At 41.7% G+C, this 5,302-nt stretch overlaps 1 protein-coding gene and 1 non-coding gene across 2 annotated transcripts in view; one reads left to right on the top strand and one right to left on the bottom strand.

The window, feature by feature from the left end:
* Nucleotides 1-1,630: 1,630 nt before the first annotated feature.
* On the bottom strand, nt 1,631-4,897 carry LOC120824428 (uncharacterized). The gene is made up of 7 exons (XR_013468653.1): nt 4,616-4,897; nt 4,254-4,390; nt 3,969-4,043; nt 3,799-3,888; nt 3,576-3,641; nt 3,237-3,398; nt 1,631-1,894 (listed from the first exon to the last, which is right to left on the bottom strand). It is a non-coding gene; the product is annotated as an uncharacterized LOC120824428 (transcript).
* A 28-nt stretch (nt 4,898-4,925) lies between these two features.
* crlf1b (cytokine receptor-like factor 1b) overlaps nt 4,926-5,302 on the top strand; it is an 11,252-nt gene continuing 10,875 nt past the window's right edge. The window contains exon 1 of the mRNA XM_040185285.2: nt 4,926-5,150. The gene's annotated coding sequence lies outside the window, so the exon portion shown is untranslated. The remainder of the gene's footprint in view (nt 5,151-5,302) is intronic.

Here is a 5,302-nt window from a genome sequence, read left to right as displayed (position 1 = left end):
TGCCTGTACTTAAAAAAAAAAAAAAAGACCGGCAGACGGAGATGGACAAAATGAGGCATAAGATGCAGGACAAGGAGACAAAGAAATAGGAGAGAGAAGAAAAAGCAGACCATCCAGGACGTCAACATCAACGTGCCTGAGACTGGACACCTGTAAGAACACCTTCCTTCACCTCCCACTCCATCCTATCTCATCCATCTACCCTGAAAAAAAAATTCTGAAAAAAAGAATACCATCCCCAAAGAACATCAGATCCGTATCACCAGGATCCAAGAATTAGAGGACAACAAAACAGTCCTTGAAAACATCTGCCTGTACTTAAAAAAAAAAAAAAAAGACCGGCAGACGGAGATGGACAAAATGAGGCATAAGATGCAGGACAAGGAGACAAAGAAATAGGAGAGAGAAGAAAAAGCAGACCATCCAGGACGTCAACATCAACGTGCCTGAGACTGGACACCTGTAAGAACACCTTCCTTCACCTCCCACTCCATCCTACCTTATCCATCTACCCTGAAAAAAAAAATTCTGAAAAAAACTCAAAAAGATCTAAAAAAAAAAAAAAGAAAGAGATCTGAAAAAAGAGATCTAAATAAGAAAGATCTAAAAAAAAAAAAAAGATCCCTCTCTGGCTGCTTATTTTTTTTTACAACCTAATCAGGTTTGCACATTTCCCTTACCTCATTTCTGCCTTATTTTGTACATTTAAGTAAATATTGTTTTGTTAGTTTTTATTTTTTAATTGGTCAGCTTTAATTAACTGTACTGTTAATTTATAATGCACACATTTCATTTCGTTTTTTTCTTTTTTTACAACCTGCTCGGTTTTGCACATTTCCGCTTACCTCATTTCTGCCTTCTTTTTATTTCATTTCATTTCAAGTAAATATTGTATTTATATTTTTGTTTTTATTTTAAAGTTGGTCGGCTTTATAGAAAAGGCAAGCACCACGAGATGGTTACAAGCAGTGGTTTCACTGAGTTGTGCCTGATCTCTAAGATCCAACAAACAGAGGATACTATCCCCAAAGAACATCAGATCTTAATCCCCAGGATCCAAGAATTAGAGGACAAAAGAGTCCTTGAATACATCTGCCTTGACTTAAAAAAAGGAGGCATTTTGGGAGACCGATGCAAGACCGGCAGACGGAGATGGCCAAAATGAGGCGCAAGATACAGGACAAGGAGACAAAGAAATAGGAGAGAGAAGAGAAGAAAAAGGAGACCATCCAGGACGTCAACATCAACGTGCCTGAGACAGGACACCTGTAAGAACACCTTCCTTCACCTCCCACTCCATCCTACCTCATCCTTCTCAAATAACAATAAAGGAAATGTTTACCCCAATCTGCTGTCTACTGGTTATCATTAGATTGTACTTACAGACCAACTTATTTTACTGTTCACTACAGTGATTCACTTATTTTCACTTATTACACATGTAGACATTAGTAATTGAAATATATTAACTTGGTTGTTGTTGTTGTTCCTGTTTATGTTGCTGCTGCTTTTCCATGATGTTGAGTACAATCTTCTCAATAGAAGCTTGTGTCAGCATCTGAACAGGTGGAGGTGGGTGAACAATAGCAACAGACATCGTAACAACTGGCACACTAGTGGTCTCACTCACCTCTGTCAGAGAGTTTCTGCCTCTCTTACAGTTTTTCTGGACTGACGTTTAAAGAGGAACTGGTGTTCAACAATTTGCTGAGGTGCTTTACATATTGTAGAATATGTAGTTTTGTTGTTGGGTGGAGCATGCTGTTGGGGTCTGTACAGGAGTTGTGAACTAGAGCAGCGTAGTCCTGGTCCACAAGCTTCAGTGTGTCTTTCTGCTCACGGGGTTTGTTGAGCAGCTGGTCGATAACTGCCAGCGACGGCGGACGTGGAGTTTCTACAGGAACAAAAGACTGAGTATAATAAGTCATTCTGACCTATAGAATCAAATACTTGTATAATAAATATAAACTTTCATTAAAATCTCATGAAAGACTGGTATTTGTATGTGAATGTTTATTCAATAACACCCTAAATATATTTTCACATCTTGTAAAAAAATGGAAAAGTGACACAAACGTATGGAGAAAACTGGAACAACCTTGATGGTGCCAGTGAGGATGACAGAGGAACCTCCGACTCGGTGGCGAGTGGATCACTTTGAGGAGGTGGATTCGGGGCCTGGGTGTGATCTGTCTTGCTGTATATATTGATATTATTTACCTGTCTACCCACTGTTATTGTGCCCATACCTTATGCAGTCTCCATTGATGCCTAATAAACATTGATACAAGTAGGCTATGGTTAAAGTGGTGAACTTATAATGTCTTAAAAGTTTTGTTTTCCCTTCTCAACACATTATGCATTTGAAGGTGGAGTAAGCAAGAGTTTTTTTTATATATACACACTGTTACGGCTGTCACCGTGGTCTGTATTTCTGTCTTGTCTGTACCAAGTAGGCTGTGCGGCCCTGTGGACTGAAGCCCTGCCTACTTCCTGGTTTCGGTGGAGCCCCACAGGTTCACTCCAGCTCCACCCATTCGTCCACCCTGTCCCAGCGCGCCCAATGGCAGGTCACCATCGCAGCCTTACCTCCAGCTCTTAAGGAGAGCCCACCAGTGGCTCGGGGTGGCTTGTCTTGGCCAGTGGACTTGTGTGCCTTCTGTGTTTGTAATTGAGTGCAACTGGGTAGAGAACTGTGCTTTGGTTCTGTGTGTTTTTGCCAGCACGGAGCTGACAAAAGGGGGTGAGTTAGGGCCAGAGTCTATACTGATTTCACCACACGTAGTTCTGTGTTTGTTAGCTTCATAGGTGTAGTGGGTGCTGTGCTCTTTGTGTTTTTTATGGTAAGCGCCTACTGTTTGTTTTAACGTATATTCAGGCATAGTTCTCCTTTTGGGGATCTCTTTTATTTTACTTAGTTTGTCTTTTCACAGCACCCTCATCCACCCTCCTTTTGTTTGTTGTTACGTGCCTGTTTACCTCTGGTTGCCAATAAATACTACCCTTTTACACCCGACCAGGTTCTGCCTATATGTTTATGGTCCCCGCACCCCTAGACCATCCAGGGGGTCGTAACACACACACATTACGTTTTCTTGAGGTGCAAGGAAATACAAAAATGGCAAGTACAAAAGCGATGGTATGCCCGCACACAAACATGATTCATTACACAGAATATGACTGACTTGTTTTTTGTTTTTTTAAGGACAGAAGAGATTAGCAACATGTTTTTGTACCATTCAGGTTGCTTCCCATTCCAGAACATCTTTCAGATGTGCATTTTCACTTTTGAGAGACTGAACTTCATTTCGCAACTCCTGCAAATTTCTTTGCATTTGTTCAATTTTTTTTCTCTCCCACATCTGTTCGTCCAGTTGCTTTCTAAATTCAGCAGCACTCTATGAGAAAGAGAAATACAGAGAAGAACAACAGCTAATTGTTATATAACTTTAACTTTTGTAAATGGTTGATTCTGATTTTCTGGGAGGATGTCATAAGAAATGTAAGAGGAAGGTAGCAGGACGTCTACGGCACAGACGTCTACACCACACACCGGATGTCATCATTTAGGCTACCTTTTTCTTTGAGGCTGGTACTTTGTCGTCTTCATCCCCAATATGCTCCTCCTCTTCTCTGGCCCGCTGGGAGGGAGAGAGAAAGAGAGAGGACAAAGTTGCCTACTGTGCTGGTGTCATACCTTGTAACAGCTACTGGTAATGCACTTTATTATAAAAGTCTTACTTATCTTTACTGTATTGCCATGTAATAACACACACTGGATGCAGACTGGTAGTGTACCTTGTTCTTTGTGTCATGACGTGCCTCATCATCCACTTCCTCCTCCTCCTCCTCCTCGTATTTAGAAAGATTTTTCTTTTTCACGGCAACCTTTGGAGGGAGAGGGAGAAACAGAGGAACCATGAATGTATTGTAATGTAACAGCACACACAGGACGACTGGTAGTGTACCTTGTTCTTTGAAAGTCTGTCATGACCCTCCTCCTGCTTCTCACCCTCCTGGTGCTTGTATTTGGAAGACCCTCCCTTTTTATTGTCAACCGACAGAAAGACACAGACTGACTTTTAGCTCAACTCTTATTAACTTGCGTTACACCAGCTTGCACATATATCTTGTCAAAGCACATTAAATCATCAAAGATGACACAATTACAAATCTACAAACATGCCTACACATTAAGAAACAAGAGAGGGGAGATAACTTGAACTAAAGCACCAATTGGTGCAGTCAGTTACCTTTTTTTTTGAAGCCTTCTCAGTCTTCCCCTGCTGCTCAATGTACTTTGAGTTTGGGATGTGAGGACGTTTTGTTTGTGTGCCCTCTTTCTCCACCTCAATCTCACGCAGTTTAATTTGGAGAGGTTTTTCAAATTCTGGTGCAATAAAATTGAAATGTTTACTGCAAACGTTTGTCTAATCATGTTTAACGTTACCAAACGTAGCATTAGTCCCAATTAAGAAACTTAGGTAGCATTAGCAAATTAGGTAGCTAACAGCCAGCATACTAAGCTAGTCAGGTAACAAGATCCATTTTACACTTCTTTAAGTGCGAGCAAAATTTAATGTGATATACATAATAGAAATGTAACATAACTTACTTGCCACGTCAACAATTTTGGCTCGGTGAACCGGCCAGGGTTGGCGGCCTTTTCGTCATTCCACCAGCTTCTCGTTTTGTTCAGTCGAGGCAAAAAAATCTTGAACTGAAAAGTTCCGGACACAGTCCATCGCCAAAATACTATGCGCCCCACGATCATCACCCTCAGTCCATTCAAGTAGGACATAGCGGAACGCTGATGTCTCCATTTTTAATACTTTATACTTAGTCCCAGCCGTTATCTTTCGGCGCGTTCGCGCCTGCATGGGAATGACGTCATCAACAAGCGGCCCAGCGCGGTTGATGACGTCATTCGCACGCGACTCTGTAGCGGCCGATCGGAGCAGAGTGGATACATGCTTGCCAGTATGCTTTACGGTCTGTGGTAAATAAGCAACAAATAAAGAAAAATAATGGATCCAGTACGTTACAAAAGGTACCTCGTCAACGACGAAGCATCCGTTCCAGAAAGAACTAAGCGAAGACGTAAACGAAAGTAACATGCTAGAAGCTAGCTACAAAGCTACCAGCTACAGGTATCATGTAAACATATGTGGCATAGCGGGAATGCTTCTGTCTCCTTATCTGTCTGTGTGTCCCTACCTCCCTCCAACTGTATCCCTCCCTCCTGTCTCCCGCTTTCTCTATGCCTCCCTCTCTCTTTCTCTCTCTTTTCTCATCTCCTCTC

The sequence above is a fragment of the Gasterosteus aculeatus genome, chromosome 8 (genome assembly GCF_964276395.1).
Source record: "Gasterosteus aculeatus chromosome 8, fGasAcu3.hap1.1, whole genome shotgun sequence".
In the NCBI taxonomy this organism is placed as follows: domain Eukaryota; kingdom Metazoa; phylum Chordata; class Actinopteri; order Perciformes; family Gasterosteidae; genus Gasterosteus; species Gasterosteus aculeatus.
Note: the sequence above shows the minus strand (reverse complement) of the source record. Positions and strands in the feature narration are given on the sequence as shown.